We start from the raw sequence: 20,757 nt of genomic DNA, 5'->3' as shown, positions 1-20,757 counted from the left end.
GACTGTCTTACTGCGTCCCACCTCAGCAGCGATAGCGCGCTGTGAGAGACCCTGCTTATGCAGTTCAACAAGGGAGAGTTTTTTTGCCTTTGCCATCACAACGTGTGACTATCTGACAGAAAATGACAATGAATCCACATCTTTGCACAGATTTGGCCTTTTAAAGGCATGTGGTCCTAAACTTTTGATCAGCTGAAAAACAGCCTGTTTCAGTTTATTCGTTGTTTTCATTAAATTGAATGCTCAAAAAATGTTTTGTCTCACTCCGATTTCTTCTTGTTGCATGTTGAAGCTCTACTTGGAACCTTGTTAAGATCCAGCCATGCTAAATATGATTTTTTTTGCCATTTTTCAAGTGGTCTTACACTTTTGCGTCTCTGCGTCTCTGCGTCTGAAGGAAAGAAGGTTTGTACACAAACATAGAAGAGGATTCTTTACGGTAAGAGCAGTGAGACTATGGAACTCTCTGCCTGAGGAGGTGGTGATGGTGAGTACAATAAAGGAATTCAAGAGGGGCCTGGATGTATTTCTGGAGCGTAATAATATTACAGGCTATAGCTACTAGAGAGGGGTCGTTGATCCAGGGAGTTAGTCTGATTGCCTGATTGGAGTCGGGAAGAAATTTTTTATTCCCCTAAAGTGGGAAGAATTGGCTTCTACCTCACAGGTTTTTTTTTTTGCCTTCCTCTGGATCAACTTGCAGGATAACAGGCCGAACTGGATGGACAATAATACAGTATTTATGATCATATACCGGGCAAAAAGTTAGCGGCCTTGGTAGCGACTCAGATTAAAAAAAATAACAACTATATTCACTGTTTAGTAGATAAATCAGGACATAAAATTATTGAACAAGCGGCTAAAATAGAACTGTTCAAAGAAAATTTAAGTACCAACATGCATGCTGAGCCCACTATATACTTCTCCTGGAGCCAAATGGCTACTGGTAGGTGCTATATAAGCAGACTCAGTTTTATACTGACTTTAAAACCAGCCTCCAGGACAGATTGACTGGTCAGGTGTGCATGACTGCATGGAGATCGCCACGCCTCCAATATATACTACAAAGAAAAAATGTGGGTGATTCAGTCAGCACAACCCTGTATGCAGGTGCACATCACTATGGCGAAATACATATACAAACGCAAAATACAAAATGCAATAGCACTCTGCAACCAGCATTCTGCCCTGCCTCTATGCTGGATGAGGCATTGGTGTACATTTTGGCCAAAGCGTAATAAGCCACTCACCACGTCAAGGTCGCCTCTATGGAGTGGTCCCTAACACTAGTTCCTACCTGTTTATGGGCCATGACAGCCACACAAAGTCCAGGGAATGCAGGTGCAGCATGCACGCCAAGCACACTCTGCCTTTAACCTCGTCCGGTGCCATTACAGCTTTCATCGGATCCAGGGATGCAAGTACCAACATGCATGCTGAGCCCACTATATACTTCTCCTGGAGACAAATGGCTACTGGTAGGTGCTGAGTCTGCTTATATAGCACCTACCATATGCCATGCTTAGCCCACGTGTTCAACTTAGTGGTTCAGTGGTTTCAATTTACCTGAGCTACTGGTGAAGGGCACCACGTGTGTGCCCACTTCCGAAAGTCATCTTCAGCTGCCACCAGTCTGTTAACTGCCAGCTCACCGACTGTTGTGCGACATGAGCACGCGCTGAAACTCCACGTTACACATGTTGGCCAGGTTTTGTGAGCAGCAGAGGGCAGTAGTGGAATACCAGCTGCAACATGGTTGTCGCCTTTCCAGTCAGCTTCCGCTCTTCACAAGCGATGAATGGGCATGGATGTCTGACCTCTGTAAGGTTTTATGCAACTTTGAGGAATCAACACAGATGGTGAGTGGCGATGCCGAGCTCCAAAGCCACCACCAAGTTACGGCCATTATCAGACACAACCATGCCTGGTTGTAGGTTGAGTGGCGAGAGCCACAGCTCAGTCAGGTCCCTTATATCCTGCCACAGCTCTGCGGCGGTGTGCTGTTTGTCACCTAAGCAAATTAGTGTCAGCGGCCTGTTGCCGATTCCCCACTGCAGTGCTACACTGCTTTCAGCTACTAACTGATGACTGACTGGTGCTGCAAGATGAGAATTCAGAGGTGGAAGTGAAGGAGGAGGAGGAGAAGGGGGGTTGCAGCCACTAATGTAGGTGGTGGCGGAAATCCTAAAGGAAGTAGGGTCCGCAATCCTTGGCATCCGGGCCTGCGTCTTGGACAGGGGATTGGCCAGCACGTAACACAAGGGAAGAGGAGGCAGTGGTGTGACCCGCAGACACTGATTCGGCCCACCTATTATGGTGCTTTCATGCCATTTGGCGGATCATGCTGGTGGTGGTGAGGTTGCTAGTGTTCAGGCCCCTTCTCATTTTGGTACGGCACAGGTTGCAAATGACAATTCTTTTATCATCTGCACTTTCTTAAAAAAAGCACCAGACTGTGGAACACCTACCCCTTGGCAAGGGAGATTGCCGCAAGGGGGTGCTCCACGGAACAGTTGCGGGCCTGTTTGGTGTGGCCCGCCTTCTCCTTTTTGCCACCCCACTGCCTCTTCCAGCCTGTTGTTGTGTTGCGGATCCCTCCCCCTCTGTACTGCTGTTCTCACTCGGCTTGCCTCCTTCCCAGGTTGGGTCAGTGATTTCATCGTCCACCACCTTCTCTTCCATTTTCTCACTCTAGTCATCCTCCTGACTTGTTGACCTAATAACAACCTCACTTATTGACAACTGTGTCTTATCCTCATCGTCAACCTCTTCAGACACTAATTGCCGTTGACTTATTGGCAACTGTGTCTCATCATCATCATCCACCTTGTAAAACACTAATTGCCGTTCCCCACCGTCATCTTCTGCTGACTGTGGATGCTCAAGGGTTTGGGAATCAGTGCACAAGATCTCTTCATGTCCCTCTTCAAGCAGGCTTGGCGAGAGGCCCAAATCAAGGAATGGCGCTGAAAAGAGCTCCTCGGAATATCTGAGTGTGGGATCACTTGTTTGCCAAGACTCTCCATGGTGGGAGAAAGAAGGATCAGGGGGAGGATTCTGCTGACCAGACATTTGGCTACTGAGACTGGACTTTGTGGAAGACAGGTTGGTGTTTAACCGACTGGAAGCATTATCTGCTGCAATCCAACCGACCACATTCGAGAGTGGTGTCCTGCGCCGCCCTGCATACTGGGACATGAAGCTAGGTATCGTGGATGAGTGTGTTTCTTGTACTCTGGCAGCAGGCACAGTTTCTCTGCGCCTAGGGCCACTGCCTCTGAGTGCACCATCAGCACCACGACAACTTCCCTGTGCCTTTCTGCTCGCCTTGAGTATATTAAATGGTATAGATGTTTGCAAGTATGTCACACGTACAGTAGCGCAGGTTTTGTAAGTGTATGCACAAATAAATTACACTGAATATCACAGATATTTAGGATGTGCAAATGTTATACAGTAGATGTAGAGCAGGTAATGTCGCTGTCACCAACGCAGGGGAGGACATACCGCCTGTGCAGCTGGTTCAGCTGCACAGGGGCCCAGCAAGGGAGGGGGCCCATCCCAGTGCCAGCAGAAACGTTTATTTTTTTATCTTATCATATTTTTCATTCCCTACCTCTGCCAACAGGGTAACCTGGGCACCTTGGTGTGGAGGTCAGGAGGGGGCGGAGATTTTTTTGGGGGTGGGGGCTGATTAGCACTTACTGCGAATCTGCTGCTGGTTTGTGTCTACACTCCATAGCTGAAGGACCTTCGATCACATCATAGTCATGTGATCTTTTCAGCAGTGGAAGTGGAGGTAGGACCTGTGATGGGGTCACCGTCATGTGACCAGTGCAGCAAGAGGCAGCTCGGCAGTGGAGACCTGTGATTCCATGGAATGAATGTAAGTGTCAGAGAAATGCTGGGAGATGTGGTTCGCCCCATTATACCTCCTCCCTGCTTAGTGGGAGGGAAATATGTTATTTAACTGGGACTGTATGTTAGAGGTGTCAGTTACATAGGACTGTATGTTATAGAAGACTATAAGAAAGATATGTTTTTTACATGGGACTGTATGTTATAGAAGAGTAGAATGAGATGACTGGTGTTATTTACATGGGACTGGATATTTTAGAAGTCTGAAGGGTAAGGCATGATGTTATTTATATGGGACTATGTGTTGGAGGGGGGTGAAGGAGGGGATTTAAGTTATTTACATGGGACTGTGTGTTATAGAGAACTGTAAGGAAGATAATTTATTTACATGGGACTGGAGGGAGAGTACTGGTGTTATTTACAAGGGATTGCATGGTATAGAAGACTGAAGGGGGAGGAGTGAAGTTATTTACATGGGACTGCATGGTATAGAACACTGTAAGGAAGATAGGTTATTTACATGGGACTGTATCATATAGAAGACTGGTGGGAGAGGACTTGTGTTATTTACATGGGACTGCATGGTATAGAAGACTGGAGAGAGAGGACGGGCATTATAATTTATTGGGGAGATGATTATAACTCCGGGGGTTATGGCAGGAGGTATTATAATTACAGGGGGCACTGCAGGGAACATTATGAATACTGTGGGCAGTGGTGGAGGGCATTACTACTGCACTGGTGGAGGGCTCTATAGAAGTGCCTTATAGATTATAAGAGGAGCCCTATAGGGAGGCCTTATTAGAACTGAGGACACTGTAGGGAGCCTTATTACCACTGGGGATACTATTTGGGGGAGGCTTCCGCCTGGCAGTGAGCCCGGTGATGTCAATGGCACTAATGGATATGCCTTAGCCTGTAAAATGGCTAGGGCAGCGCTAAAGCCACCCATCAATGCCGGTCTGTGTTGGGCCCATGTTCATATATGCCTGCATTATTGAGAAAAAAAAAGAATATTTGAATATATGTAAATGATTCTCTAGGAGCAACGGGGGCGTTACCATTACACCTAGAGGCTCTGCTGTCTCTACTTTGACAGGACCTGGCAGTGGGGCCATGTTAAAGTGCAGAGGGCACGGCAGTTACAGAGAGGGCGGAGCCTCTAGGTGTAATGGTAACGCCCCCGTTTGTATATAATAAAACATCATTTTTCTCAGCAATGCGGGCACATAAGAACATGGGACCAACACAGATGCCTTCAGCTGCCAAGTGCACATGTAACAGGTCAGTCCTTTAATTGTCCAAGTGTATGAGGGAGTCCTGAGGGATAGCTGAAGGCCTAGGGAGCATTTTACCATCAGCTATGGACTTCATTGGGGGGAGAATGCTGGCACTAAATATGGCCCTGGCTCCACAGCAGTAGCACAATGTAGTGTCACACATCACACTGCCGGTCTGTGTATGAGTGCGGCCGGGAATCTGCTGTGCTCCTCCTCCTACACAGACCAGCAGCGCAATATTTGACACTACATCCTGCTACTGCTGCGGAGCTCCAGCGGCTGAACTGTGATCATGAGGAACTAGGTGAGTATATTTTTTTAACTTCCTGTGAAGGGGGCCACATATCTGACCATTACTACTGTGAGGAAGTACATATCTGACCATTACTACTGTGAGGAAGTACATATCTGACCATTACTACTGTGAGGGGGCACATATCTGACCATTACTACTGTGAGGGGGCACATATCTGACCATTACTACTGTGAGGGGGCACATATCTGACCATTACTACTGTGAGGGGGGCACATCTCTGACCATTACTACTGTGAGTGGGCACATATCTGTCCATTACTACTGTGAGGGGGCACATATCTGACCATTACTACTGTAAGGGGGCACATATCTGACCATTACTACTGTGAGTGGGCACATATCTGTCCATTACTACTGTGAGGGGGCACATATCTGACCATTACTACTGTGAGGGGGCATATATCTGACCATTACTACTGTGAGGGGGGCACATCTCTGACCATTACTACTGTAAGGAGGCACATATCTGACCATTACTACTGTGAGGAAGTACATATCTGACCATTACTACTGTGAGGGGGCACATATCTGACCATTACTACTGTGAGGGGGCACATATCTGACCATTACTACTGTGAGGGGGGCACATCTCTGACCATTACTACTGTGAGTGGGCACATATCTGTCCATTACTACTGTGAGGGGGCACATATCTGACCATTACTACTGTAAGGGGGCACATATCTGACCATTACTACTGTGAGTGGGCACATATCTGTCCATTACTACTGTGAGGGGGCACATATCTGACCATTACTACTGTGAGGGGGCATATATCTGACCATTACTACTGTGAGGGGGGCACATCTCTGACCATTACTACTGTAAGGAGGCACATATCTGTCCATTACTACTGTGAGGGGGCACATATCTGACCATTACTACTGTGAGGGGGCATATATCTGACCATTACTACTGTGAGGGGGGCACATCTCTGACCATTACTACTGTGAGGGGGCACATATCTGACCATTACTACTGTGAGGAGGTACATATCTGACCATTACTACTGTGAGGGGGCACATATCTGACCATTACTACTGTGAGGGGGCACATATCTGACCATTACTACTGTGAGGGGGCACATATCTGACCATTACTACTGTGAGGGGGCACATATCTGACCATTACTACTGTGAGGGCGCACATATCTGACCATTACTACTGTGAGGGCCCACATATCTGACCATTACTAATGTAAGGGCGCACATATCTGACCATTACTGGACTTTGGTCTCTAACACCTTTCAACAGTAAACCTTGCCTGAAAAAAATAATAATTCCTGTCACTACACTATTTGTCCCTTCTACAGCACGGCTCTCCCTGACTAAGACTGAGCCGAACCACGTGTCATCCAGTGCTATATAGCACCCGATGACGCGTTTCGGCCAGCCAATCACTATAATGCCATTGCCAACATGGCTACGGCATTACAGTGAGTGCCAGTACTTACCCGCACGTTTTGGGGAGGAGACTCAAGCATCTCCCAACACTATTCCTTATGTCTTGCTGTATAAGAGAGACACTTTCTTAAAGGGACCCTATAGATGTATTCAGGGTCACTAATGCAGAGCAGAAGTTTTGTACTGCCAAGAAAATATCTTTAATTGTAGGCTCTGTGTCCTGTGCCAGAGCATGGGTGGTTAACTGTGGCTGTACCATGGGCTGTGAAGATAGCGAGTTCCCCCCTCACCAGCTCCTGCCTTCTCCACGTGGGGTCCGCCATCTTAACGAGCGCTCTCTCTCATGGCGTCATTCATAGGGGTGCCCATCTCCATCCTCCCCGGCGGCATGGTCTTCCAACAGTCTTGAAGGAGTTCCCAGAGATGCTTAGCACTTGTTGGCCCTTTTGCCTTCACTCTGCGGTCCAGCTCACCCCAAACCATCTCGATTGTGTTCAGGTCCGGTGATTGTGGAGGCCAGGTCATCTGGCGCAGCACCCTTCATGGTCAAATAGCCCTTACACAGCCTGGAGGTGTGTTTGGGGTCATTGTCCTGTTGAAAAATAAATGATGGTCCAACTAAACGCAAACCGGATGGAATAGCATGCCGCTGCAAGATGCTGTGGTAGCCATGCTGGTTCAGTATGCCTTCAATTTTGAATAAATCCCCAATAGTGTAACCAGCAAAGCACCCCCACACCATCACACCTCCTCCTCCATGCTTCACGGTGGGAACCAGGCATGTAGAGTCCATCCGTTCACCTTTTCTGCGTCGCACAAAGACACGGTGGTTGGAACCAAAGATCTCAAATTTGGACTCATCAGACCAAAGCACAGATTTCCACTGGTCTAATGTCCATTCCTTGTGTTCTTTAGCCCAAACAAGTCTCTTCTGCTTGTTGCCTGTCCTTAGCAGTGGTTTCCTAGCAGATATTCTAGAGGGAAAAAAGGAGACAATGTGGCAGCACTCTGCAAATCAGACAAAGTACAACAATGCTTACAAAAATTATGGTGCTAATACTACGCTTATTTATAAAAGCGAGATGCTTGGTCAATGCATTTTGTACAAAACCATCTAAGCCCGTATGCCAAACGTCAAGGCGATCTCTGTTACACGGGTCCTAACACTAAATACTACCTGTTATGCGCCATAATGACCGCCATAAAATTCAGGGAGTGTTGGACCCACATGCATGTTGGATCCACTCTGCCTTTTTCCGTTTTTTGTGCCAAAATGGCCTCCATTACAAGGGATGCAGGTACCAACATGCATGCTGAGCCCACTCTATACCCTTCCTGGTGCTAGACAGCTTCCAATGAATGTAGTGAGAGCAGGCCACAGCTTTATACTGAAAATAAGTAAAATCAGCCTATGGGGCAGACAGGCTAATCAGGAGTGCACGACTCGCTGGAGTGCCACATCTCCAGCATTGTAAATCTGCAAAAAAAGAGGGTTAGTCAGCACCTCCCAGTGCGCAGGTGCACGCCGCCATGGCAAAGACCTAGAGGAAAAAAAGGAGACAATGCGGCAGCACTCTGCAAATCAGACAAAGTACAACAATGTTTACAAAAATTATGGTGCTAATACTACGCTTATTTATAAAAGCGAGATGCTTGGTCAATGCATTTTGTACAAAACCAACCATGAAGGCCTGATTCACACAGTCTTCTCTTAACAGTTGTTCTAGAGATGTGTCTGCTGCTAGAACTCTGTGTGGCATTGACCTGGTCTCTAATCTGAGCTGCTGTTAACCTGCGATTTCTGAGGCTGGTGACTCGGATGAACTTATTCTCCGCAGCAGAGGTGACTCTTGGTCTTCCTTTCCTGGGGCGGTCCGCATGTGAGCCAGTTTCTTTGTAGCGCTTGATGGTTTTTGTGACTGCACTTGGGGACACTTTCAAAGTTTTCCCAATTTTTCGGACAGACTGACCTTCATTTCTTAAAGTAATGATGGACACTCGTTTTTCTTTACTTAGCTGCTTTTTTCTTGCCATAATACAAATTCTAACAGTCTATTCAGTAGGACTATCAGCTGTGTATCCACCTGACTTCTCCACAACGCAGCTGATGATCCCAACCCCATTTATAAGGCAAGAAATCCCACTTATTAAACCTGACAGGGCACACCTGTGAAGTGAAAACCATTTCAGGTGACTACCTCTTGAAGCTCATCAAGAGAATGCCAAGAGTGTGCAAAGCAGTAATCAAAGCAAAAGGTGGCTACTTTGAAGAACCTAGAATATGACATATTTTCAGTTGTTTCACATTTGTTTGCTATGTATATAATTCCACATGTGTTAATTCATAGTTTTGATGCCTTCAGTGTGAATCTACAATTTTCATAGTCATTAAAATAAAGAAAACTCTTTGAATAAGAAGATGTGTCCAAACTTTTGGTCTGTACGGTACCAGAAACCGAACGTAAACATTTCCATTTTAATACGTCCTCTATGTATCTGTTCCATTAGATTAGCTATTTAGCAGTAGAAGGCACACGCCGGCTGGAGTCAGGACGACTTTCTGGACTCTGATGCCATCACTGGTGCAGAGATAATTTGTTTTGGTTATCATTCCTGTATTGTTGTTGGACACAATGCCAAAATCACAGTAGCTTTGTGTTGCGCAACCCCGAAAAGGCATATACAGATGAAAAATCTCCTGCAGAGAGATCATGGTTACGTGAGTAAATACCTTTCTGCTTGCCATGGTCTCCACACCACATCTACACACAGAACTGGTTAATATTTCTACAACCACATGTCAACGGAATCACGAGACAGAGAATGGCCCAGATTTACTAATCCTGTAGATGGGATAAATTTATGCTGCATTTACACACAGCAATTGAGGCTTCCTTACTGGCGATTTGCTGTTTGTTTAGTAGAGGTGATGAACTGCATTTACAGGCAGAGATCACCTCTACAGTATGAGGACACAAGATGACTACTGCTATTGCTTGTCCACATACAGCTGCATTGTTTTGGGGCAGCAGAATCTTGTTTAGAACAGCACAATCTGCTGATCGGGAAGGATGATTGAGGTTTCCACACCGAAGATCACCTGATGAACGAGGCTTCACTTTGGGCCTATTTGACTAACTGCTCAACTATCTAACCAGGGGAAGGGACCAGCCCACCACCCTGTCACCCTAGGATAAAGAAGCTTCAGTTACTATGTGTTGCCAACACATAACCAGTTGGATTTAAACTTCACAGAAAAGAGAACTTTAGCAATAAATCGCAACGTTTAACTCTTGTAGCATGAAATGACCCTTGAAGTGCTCTGTGCTTTCATCTGGATCCTATTCCTTATCCAATTACATTAGTTAGCTAGTTAGCACATACACCATTGAAAAGCAATTGAAGGTGTTTGCTTAGATTAGATAACACAACTCAGAAATCTTAGAAAACAGGAGTGTTAACTCTACTCCATTCGTATATATAATACATATAGTTAGTGGGAGATGGTCAGTGTAGGTTAGATAGTGATATAGTGTAGCTGAGGTTCCAGTGCAGGGTGTTAGGTAGTGTGATAGGAATTACTGTTTCTCTGCTGTCCATACATACATGCTACAGACATAGTGCTGTGATGTCACAACAATACATAATGCACCAATCAGTAATAAGTAGTCAGACCTGTTAAAATGTGAAGTTGCATGTATTGCACCAAAATATTTGCCTAATTAGTGCCGATTTGCGCAATCGCGAAAATAATGACTGGAGATCAGAAATTCGAGAATTCGCAAATTTATTGCGAATATTATGTGTGAATATTGTGCATGCACTGATTGCACTCTCTGTGGCACATGCGTGTGATTTCAGGGACAGGAATCAGAACAGTGATTAAACCTGTTGCTGTCAGTCTTAATGAGTGGAAATAAGGGATGAAAACGGAGGCGAGGAGGAGGTAAAGTGGTGCTCCGAGGGTCTAGGCCCGCTCTTCAGTGCTCCAAACACCTCATTAGCATATTAATAAAAGTAAGGATTTCCAAAAAATGGAACATCCAATCATAGCAAGCGAGCTATTGCTGATCAACCCTCCCTGGTACTGTTTCTGGATTATTACGGTTGATCACGGTTACAGTTGCTCTTTACGACTAGTGGAAAGGCCAGTCATAATACCCCCCCCCCCCCTATGGCTTTACTGGGGATTGGAACTTCTGTATTAGAATAAGAAGTCTAGATTATATATAATGGAATTAATCCGCAAAAAAGCTTGAATCCATACAAAGAATAATGTACATTCCCTGAAGAAGAAATACTTTAATTAAAGAAGGCTAACCTGACAGATGTTGTTTGTTCGGTCATTAGAAGACATAGTTTTTCATTTCGTGTGCAATTCATAGTTTCTGAAGAGTCACACAAAATGGTGCCATAAAACACGCAGGATTGACACGTCAGACCATTGGGCTCATTGCTTCTGGGTAATACTATCATGGAAGAGAGCAATGAACAATACTGTACAATGGCCGGATTATATACAGTGTGATATAGTAACTTACAAATACCCATAGTACCCTAAAGTTTATGAAGTCATCGTATCACAACCTAAAACAACACAAGACACCAATACATTAATAAGACTCAAACATTATTAAATATACTTAATCCCAGGTAAAGTATGTATTAAGAGGTGGAGCAGACATGAGGTAATAGCACATTATAAGGGGATTGGGACCGTGGTCTGTAATGAAGCACTAGCCTCTAAAGCTGGGTCTGTTTACATTTCTGATGGATACTATGATGCAAAGGCATAGTCATTGTTGTCCAATGTCCATCATAGAACAGATCCAGCATACTATTGTTGCCAACAGTCCAGATTTTTTTTAGGGACTCCAAATTATTATTAATTATTATTTTTTATTTTTTTCATTTTTCTGCTTCTGTATCGGATGAGAAAAAAATAGCATTTTAGTAAAAGTGTGAAAAGAGGTTTAGATATAGAAGCAAGCTGTTCAAAGCAACTACATCAAGAACTTAATGTTCATTATGGCAACTTGGAACCCTTCAGCCTACCTCTTCAGCCTCTTTATAGCGCTTTTTTTCCCACTCCACTTGCAGCGTATGTCAAATGTAGATATCGTGCCCCCACTCCACCTCTACCTGCCTATTCCGTGCTGATTTCACATTGCCTCCTTACACCAATGTGAATCCTTGACCCCTGAATGGGGACAAAGGGTGGTAGACAATGGAGGACACAGGACAGGTATATACAGACCAAAAACGGAAATGGGGACTGGAAAACAAAACTAAAGGAGGGATTCAGGGACACAAAAAGGGTAACCGTCAGTAAAAAGAGGCAGGGGCACAACTGCACTGGCCTACAAATAGTGCTTAAGAAGGAATGCACCGGAGTTCCCCATCACACCTCACCCCTCATCTAACTGATGGCTGCCTTCTATGTGGATGTATAGTCAGTGCTGCAAGGATACTTAGCTCAAGAATGTTTATCAGAAAATGACCTAATGCTGAGAGACAGTGCATTACAATACAGGATGCATTGTAGAGGGAATCAGGCCCCCAAAAGTTGAAGTCCCAGAGTGGGACAAAAATAAATGGGAGAAAAAAAACAACGCCCCTTTCCCATAATAAAAACATATAAAGTTGTGAAAAATAGAAAAAAAAGTAAAAGGCAGGCGTATTAGGTATCGCCACATCTGTAACAACTGGCTCTATAAACATATCACATAATCCACTCCGTCAGATGAGTGCCATAAAAAAATTTAAAAAAAATGTGCCAAAAAAGCTATTTTTGGTCATATTACACCACAAAAAGTCTTATACCAAGCAATCAAAAAGTCGTATTGCACCCCAAAATAGTACCACTCAAACGCCACATCTCACAAAAAATAAGCCCCTACATAAGACAATCGCCTAAAAATTAAAAATTAACTATTTAGAAAAATTTAGAAAAAAAACTTTTAGAAAATGGAGACACTACTGGTGAGCTGACTCTCTAAAACATTAGGGCGAAGGCCTGCTGCTGATCTGACCATGGACAAAAATTATGGGCGAGGGCCTGCTGCTGAGCTGACCATCTAAAACATTATGGGTGAGGGCCTGCTGCTGAGCTGACCATCTAAAACATTATGGGCGAGGGCCTGCTGCTGAGATGACTCTCCAAAACATTTGCCTGCTGCTGATCTGACCATCTAAAACATTATGGGAGAGGGCCTGCTGCTGAGCTGACTCTATAAAACATTAGGGGCGAGTGCCTGCTGCTGAGCTGACCATCGAAAAAATTATGGTTGATGGCCGGCTGCTGAGCTGAACATCTAAAAAATAATGGTTGAGGGCCTGCTGCTGAGCTGACCCTCTAAAACATTAGTAGCGAGGGCAGCCTAATAAGCATGTTGATATGATGGAGGAGGAGGACGAGAAAAAGAAGATTGAACTCGCTCTCCTCTGGTGGAGTAGAGAAGTCTCGGGCAATCCAGGCCTTGTTCATTTTGATAAGAGTCAATCTGTCAGCATTTTCAGTTGACAGTCAGATGCACTTATTATTATTATTATTTATTATTAAAGCGCCATTCATTCCATAGCGCTGTATATATGAGAAGAGGTATACATACATAATACAGACAATTGCACTAATCATAAATAGTGATGAGCGGCAGGGGTCATATTCGAATTTCCGATATTTCACAAATATTTTGTAGAATATTTGTCGAAAATTCTCAAATTTGAATATTCGTTATTTTCTACGATTTTTTTTACTCGAAAAAAATCAGCAAGGTAATGATCGTGTAATATGCGAATTTTTCAACTTTCAACTATTAGACAAAGAAGATTATAGCACTATATTAGCTAAATTGCTCTATATTTGTTTATTTTTTTCGAATATATTCGCTATATTGCTACAACTTTTTCGAATATTCTAAAACAAGAATATATAGCAATATAGCGAATATTCGAAAAAAAATGAATATAGAGCAATTTAGCTAACATAGTGCTATAATCTTCTTTGTATAATAGTTGTAATTTTTTTCTCATCTGAAGTCCAGATTGGAAAAAAATTACAGCTATAAAAAAAAAAATTATTATAGCACTATATTAGCTAAATTGCTCTATATTCGTTTTTTGAATATTCGCTATATTGCTATATATTCTTGTTTTAGAATATTACGAATATTCGAAAAAACAAAGTTATAGCAATATAGCGAATATTCGAAAAAAAACTAATATAGAGCAATTTAGCTAATATAGTGCTATAATCTTTTTTTTTTATAGTTGTAGTTTTTTTCCAATTTAAACTTCAGATAATATAAAAATTACAACTATTAGACAAAGAAGATTATAGCACTATATTAGCTAAATTGCTCTATATTCGTTTTTTTTCCGAATATTCGCTATATAGCTATATATACTTGTTTTAGAATATTACGAATATTGAAAATAACGAAAAACAAAGTTATAGCAATATAGCGAATATTTGAAAAAAACTAATATAGAGCAATTTAGCTAATATAGTGCTATAATATTCTTTGTCTAATAGTTATAAGTTGAAAAATTTGCAATAAAAATTTGCATTATGAACATTTGCAAACAACACTACTCCTAAAGTCAAATATACTGCAGCCTTCTCATTGGCCCACAAGCTAGAAGCAGGGAGGGATCATGTGTACTGATTTTAAAAAAATGGAATATTCAAAATTACGAATATATATCACTATATTCAAAATATTCGCAAATTTTCGAAGTAACTATATTCAAGATAAAAATTCGAAATTTGAATATTCGTGATCAACACTAATCATAAACAAGACAAGTTACAAACTGGTATAGAAAGAGAGAGGGCCCTGCCCATGAGGGCTTACAATCTACATGGTATGGGAGAAGGACACAGTAGGTGCGGGTGAAGTTGGTCATGGCGGTATAGAGGCAGCAGGGTCACTGTTTGTAGGCTTGTCTGAAGAGGTGGGTTTTCAGGTTTCTTTTGAAGGATTCGACTGTAGGTGAGAGTCTGATATGTTGTGGTAGAGAGTTCCAGAGTATGGGGGATGCACGGGAGAAATCTTGGAGTCCATTGTGGGAAGAGGCGATAAGAGGAGAGGAGGAGGTCTTGTGAGGATCGGAGAGTGCGTGTGGGGGTGTATCGGGAAAGTAGCTCAGAGATGTAGGGAGGGGACAGGTTATGGACGGCCTTGTATGTATTTGTTAGTACTTTGAAGTTAATTTGCTGGGCAATGGGGAGCCAGTGAAGGGATTGGTAGAGGGGAGAGGCAGAGGAGTAATAGGGTGAGAGGTGGATTAGTCAGGCAGCAGAGTTGAGGATAGATTGGAGGGGTGCAAGCGCTAGATGGAAGGCGACATTGGAGAGTGTTGCAGTAGTCTAGGCGGGAGATGATGAGGGCATGTACAAGCAATTTCAAAGTTAAGGAAAGCACGGATGCGGGAGATGTTTTTGAGTTTGGGGCGGCAGGTGGTGGGAAGGGCTTGAATGTGTGGTCTGAAGGAGAGGGTGACTCCAAGGTGACTCCAAGGCAGCGGACTTGGTTGATCGGGGAGAGTGTGCAGCCATTAATCGTGATAGATAGGTCTGTTGGGGGGGTTGAGCACTTATCAGTTATTATGCCCCCAGCAGCACTAACTACCCACTTTGACAAAACGCTGGTGGCAGGGCAGGCCAGCACCTCCAAGGCGTAGAGCGCCAGTAGCGCCAGTTCGTGCCATGGGTCCAGCTTGGACTCCCAATAGTTTTAAGGCACAGAGGGATCATTGAGGATACTGACACAGTCTGCTAAATACTCCTTCACCATCTTCCAAAACTTTTCCCTCCTTGTGACACTAGGCCGCACATCAGGGTGAAGGTAATGGCGGGGTTCCATGAAACTGTCCCAGGCCTTGGAGAGTGTTTCCCTGCCTCTGTTGGAACTGCTGTATGTTCCCCTCGTCTCCCCTCCTCGGTTGCCCAAGGAACTACGTACTCTGCCGCCAGCGTTGTCAGCTGGAAAATTGTTGGAGCAATTTTTCCCCAAGGACCTTCTGTTATTGAACTATTTTGCTTGTCCTCTCCCCCACAGAAATGAGAGAAGAGAAGTTAGCTTTGTATCGGGGGTCAAGAAGGAGACAAGTCCCAGCAGACAAGACTTTGCTGTCCTCATCAGGAGGATTACTCTCAATCTCCTCATATACGATGTTCAGTCCGCCTCCTATACATCATCATTGAGCAAACTTTGACCCTGTACCTCACAGTCAGCAGACACATTCCAGCCAATCAGCAGCAGACCCTCCCTCCCAGACACTCCCACCTCCTGGACAGCATCCATTTTAGATTCATTCGGAAGCTGCATTCTTAGTGAGAGGAGGGACAGTGTAGCTGCTGCTGATTTAATAGGGAAATTGATAGCGAGGGCAGTGTTCTGTGTCCACAGACTCATCTGCTGTAAGGACAGCGTCCTGACAGCACCCCACAAAGCAGTTTTTAGGGCTGGTATATCAGTCTGATTTTTATTTATTTATATATATATATATATTGCAGTTGCCTGTCCGTGTGTGAGAGGCTGCAGGCTCAGTCACAGACTGTACTGTGTGCACACCATTCATACAGGGTGTCACAATACCTTGCAGATAAAAAAAAGTCTAATTATTTTTTCTCTGTGATATAATCACAGTTGCAAGCCAGTGTGTGTCAGGCCCACAGACCGTACTGTGGTCACTGGCCAGGCCATCACTCATACCGTTACAGGGTGTCACAATACCTTGCAGATAAAAAAAGTCAATTTATTTTTTCTCTGTGGTACAATCGCAGTTGCAAGCCAGTGAGTGTCTGGCCCACAGACTGTACTGTGGCCACTGGCCAGGCCACCACTCATACTGTTACAGGGTGTCACAATACCTTGCAGATAAAAAAAGTCAATTTATTTTTTCTCTGTGATATAATCACAGTTGCAAGCCAGTGAGTGTCTGGTCCACAGACTGTACTGTGGCCACTGGCCAGGCCACCACTCATACCGTTACAGGGTGTCACAATACCTTGTAGATAAAAAAAAAGTCAATTTATTTTTTCTCTGTGATATAATCGCAGTTGCATGCAAGTGAGTATCTGGCCCACAGACTGTACTGTGTGCACACCATTCATACAGGGTGTCACAATACCTTGAAGATAAAAAAAAAGTCAATTTATTTTTTCTCTGTAATAAATATAATGTCACGCCGGACGGGATCTCAGACATACAGATAAACCAGCAAACCAGGCTCTAGGCGAGAAGCAGGGGAAGGGTCACCTCCTAGCAAATCCCTGACTTCTCTCCCTGCTCTGCTCAGCCCACATTCAAACCTTGATGGTAGGAATGAAGTGTACTCGTGCCTTGGCTAAAACACCCTAGATTCCCTGAGATGGTGAAAAGGGGAATAGGAGCAGCCTGCTCACACAGAACCAGGATGGGAGAGATGACACCAACACAACCAAGATAGCAAACAACAAAAACTGAAACAACACTTATCTTTTCTGAGCTGGAACAGACAACCTTCCCTCCTTGCTTCCAAGGCCAGAATGATTTCTATAACCCGCTCAGAGCACTGGGATAGAGTGCTATTTAAACTAATGACCCCACCCAGTGCAACTGATGGGAGGCGGATCAAGCACGGCTCCAAAACAGAACACTACACACGTGCTGCTATTCTGGCTGACCTCCGTACATAGTCAGAGCAGGACATGACAGTAGCCCCCCTTCTACGAGTGACCTCCGGACACCCCGGACCAACCTTATCCAGATGGGATGTATGAAAAGCCCTCAACAGTCGGCTGGCGTGACATCCAGCGCCGGAACCCACATCCTCTCCTCAGGGCTGTATCCCCTCCAGTGTACCAGGTACTGAAGGGAACCCCGAAGAATTCTAGAATCGAGAATCCTGGAGATCTCGAACGTCAAGTTTCCATCGACCAGAACCGGAGGAGGAGGCAATGGCGATGGTTCCACCGGTTTCACGTATTTTTTCAGTAAAGACCTGTGGAACACATCATGGATCCTCCAAGTCTGCGGAAGCTCCAGCCGAAACGCTACAGGATTGTATGGACAAGGCCATTTGGTGCCCAGGGCGAAGATGGCAAACTGCGCCCCCCCCCTCCCCCCGTTTTTAAGAAAGAATCAATGTTGTTTCAAAACAAGAATATACTTAAAGCAATAGAACAAAGGACTGTGGGACTTTGAAAGTATTCATTTTAAAACACGTGTGTAAACACGAATATGAACTTTGCCCCACGATAGCTCTTTTGTAGAACCCCCATAAAAACTTACAGTTACTTGACTTGGCCCTTGGGGATCTCGGACGCCACTTCAACACTTGGCCGGGGGCTCGGCGGAGCTGATGTTGTGCTTTATCCTAATGAGAAAGATTTCATAATAAGGATTTGGAGAAGGGGCAGAGGAATAGCAGAGCAGGGAGAGGCTGGTGCTGCTACTAGGGGGTCATACCATGGGGGAGTAATAAAGCCCACCATAATGCCCCCCCCAGTAGTAATAATTCTCCTTATAATATGCAAAACATACCCCTTTGTAATGCCCCCAGTTGAGCTAATGTTCCCATAATGTGCCAACATAAAATACCCCTTCTCAGTGCCCCCGTAGATGACCCCCATAGTGCTCCCCCCTTCCCCATAGTACCCACCATAATGTGTCCCAGTATAAAATGCCCCTATACAGAGCCCCCCATATAAAATATCTTCTTTTTAGCCTCAGTAGATGCCCCTAAATAATCTGCAGTAAGATGTGCCCCCATAGATGCCCCCATATCATGTGCCAGTAGCCAGAGCCCCCCCCCATATCATGTGCCAGTAGCCAGAGTGCCCCCATATCATGTGCCAGTAGCCAGAGTGCCCCCATATCATGTGCCAGTAGCCAGAGCCCCCCCCCCATATCATGTGCCAGTAGCCAGAGTGCCCCCATATCATGTGCCAGTAGCCAGAGTGCCCCCATATCATGTGCCAGTAGCCCCCCATATCATGTGCCAGTAGCCCCCCTTATTGCCAATAGCCCCCTTATGGGCCAGTAGCCCCCCTTATGTGCCAATAGCCCCCCTTATGTGCCAGTAGCCCCCTTATGGGCCAGTAGCCCCCCTTATCATGTGCCAGTAGCCCCCCTTATCATGTGCCAGTAGCCCCCCTTATCATGTGCCAGTACCCCCCCTTATCATGTGCCAGTAGCCCCCCTTATCATGTGCCAGCCCAGTAGTCCCCCCTTATCATGTGCCAGCCCAGTAGCCCCCCTTATGTGCCAGCCCAGCCCAGTAGTCCCCCCTTATCATGTGCCAGCCCAGTAGCACCCCTTATCATGTGCCAGCCCAGCCCAGTAGTCCCCCCTTATCATGTGCCAGCCCAGTAGTCCCCCCTTATGTGCCAGCCCAGCCCAGTATTGTACCTATATAAATAAAAAAAATAATAAAAAAAACTTATACTTACCTCCAGCAATGTGATGCGATGCAGGCCGCCTCTTCCGTCTGTGTCCCTCGCTATACGGCAGTCAGGCGACGCGATGACGTCATCGCGCCGCCTGCACCGGCCTCTGATAGGCTGCCAGCACTAGGCCGGCAGCCTATCAGAGGAACAGGAGGGGACACACCTCTCCCTCCTCTGCCGCAGCGCAGGCATCTGTATTGCCGTCCTGAGGACGGCAATACAGATGACTATGGAGATGAGCGCTTCCGCAATGGAAGCGCTCATCTCCTGCTCTGCCCTGCCGCCGGCCGCGGCCGCCCCCACTTGTCACCAGGGCCGCGGCCTTGCGGCACTCAGGCTTGCCGGCCCACCGGGAAATTTCCCGGTATCCCGGCAGGCCAGTCCGGCCCTGCTGCGCCCCCCTCCTTGTAGCGCCCAGGGCACCCGCTCCTTCGGCCCCTGCCTTGTACCGGCCCTGATTGATCCCCACAGATATTTTGTACGGACCAATAAATCTTGGACCCAGTTTCCAAGATGGCACTCTCAATTTGATATTTTTAGTGGACAACCACACCAGATCACCCACACACAGGTCCGGACCAGTCACACGTCTCTTGTCAGCCATTCGTTTATACCTCTCAACCATCTTCTCCAAATTCCCTTGGATCCTCCGCCAGATGGAGGATAAGGCAGAAGAAAATCTCTCCTCCTCTGGCATCCCAGAGAAACCAGTCCCAGAAAAGGTACCAAACTGAGGATGAAAACCGTATGCGCCAAAAAACGGCGACTTACCCGTGGACTCCTGCATTCTTGTCCCTTATTCAACGCAAACTCTGCTAGGGACAAGAATGAGGACCAGTCCTGCTGATTCTCAGCCACAAAGCACCTCAAGTAGGTCTCCAGGTTTTGATTAGTACGCTCCATCTGACCATTTGACTGCGGATGAAAAGCCGAAGAGAATGAAAGTTGAATGCCAAGCCGAGAGCAGAACGCCCTCCAAAACCTGGAGACAAACTGCGTGCCCCTATCAGAGACCACATCCGAAGGAATACCATGCAATTTCACAATATTATCCACAAAAATCTGCGCAAGAGACTTGGCGTTAGGCAGACTAGTTAATGATACAAAGTGAGCCATTTTACTGAAATGGTCAACTACCACCAAAATCACTGTTCTCCCGGAGGAACTCGGCAGATCCGAAATAAAGTCCATAGACAAGTGCGTCCAAGGACGAGACGGAATAGACAATGGAAGAAGTGAACCAGCCGGTCGAGTATGAGCAACCTTTGACCGAGCACAGGTTTCCCAAGCTGTCACGTAATCCTCAATGCTCTTACGTAACCCTGGCCACAAGAACCTCTGGGACACCAGATCACAGGTGGATGCCCAGCAAGGACAGTATTGTGATGTTCCTTGAACACCTTGTATCGCAGGCCCTCAGGAACAAACAACCTCCCTGGGGGACAAGAACCAGGAGCCCCCCC

The 20,757-nt window shown here is 45.4% G+C and overlaps 1 protein-coding gene and 1 long non-coding RNA gene across 2 annotated transcripts in view; both read right to left on the bottom strand.

Annotated features, from left to right (window-relative positions):
* The window catches only part of LOC120992292 (phospholipase A2 inhibitor 25 kDa subunit-like), a 598,293-nt gene that overhangs the window by 225,036 nt on the left and 352,500 nt on the right, over window positions 1-20,757 (bottom strand). The window lies entirely within an intron of this gene.
* LOC120992344 lies at window positions 7,677-8,888 on the bottom strand. Its single transcript, XR_005776960.1, has 2 exons — window positions 8,537-8,888; window positions 7,677-7,832 (listed from the first exon to the last, which is right to left on the bottom strand). It is a non-coding gene; the product is annotated as an uncharacterized LOC120992344 (long non-coding RNA).

Source organism: Bufo bufo, chromosome 1 (genome assembly GCF_905171765.1).
Source record: "Bufo bufo chromosome 1, aBufBuf1.1, whole genome shotgun sequence".
Taxonomy (NCBI): domain Eukaryota; kingdom Metazoa; phylum Chordata; class Amphibia; order Anura; family Bufonidae; genus Bufo; species Bufo bufo.
This window is presented reverse-complemented; position numbering and strand designations above follow the sequence as displayed.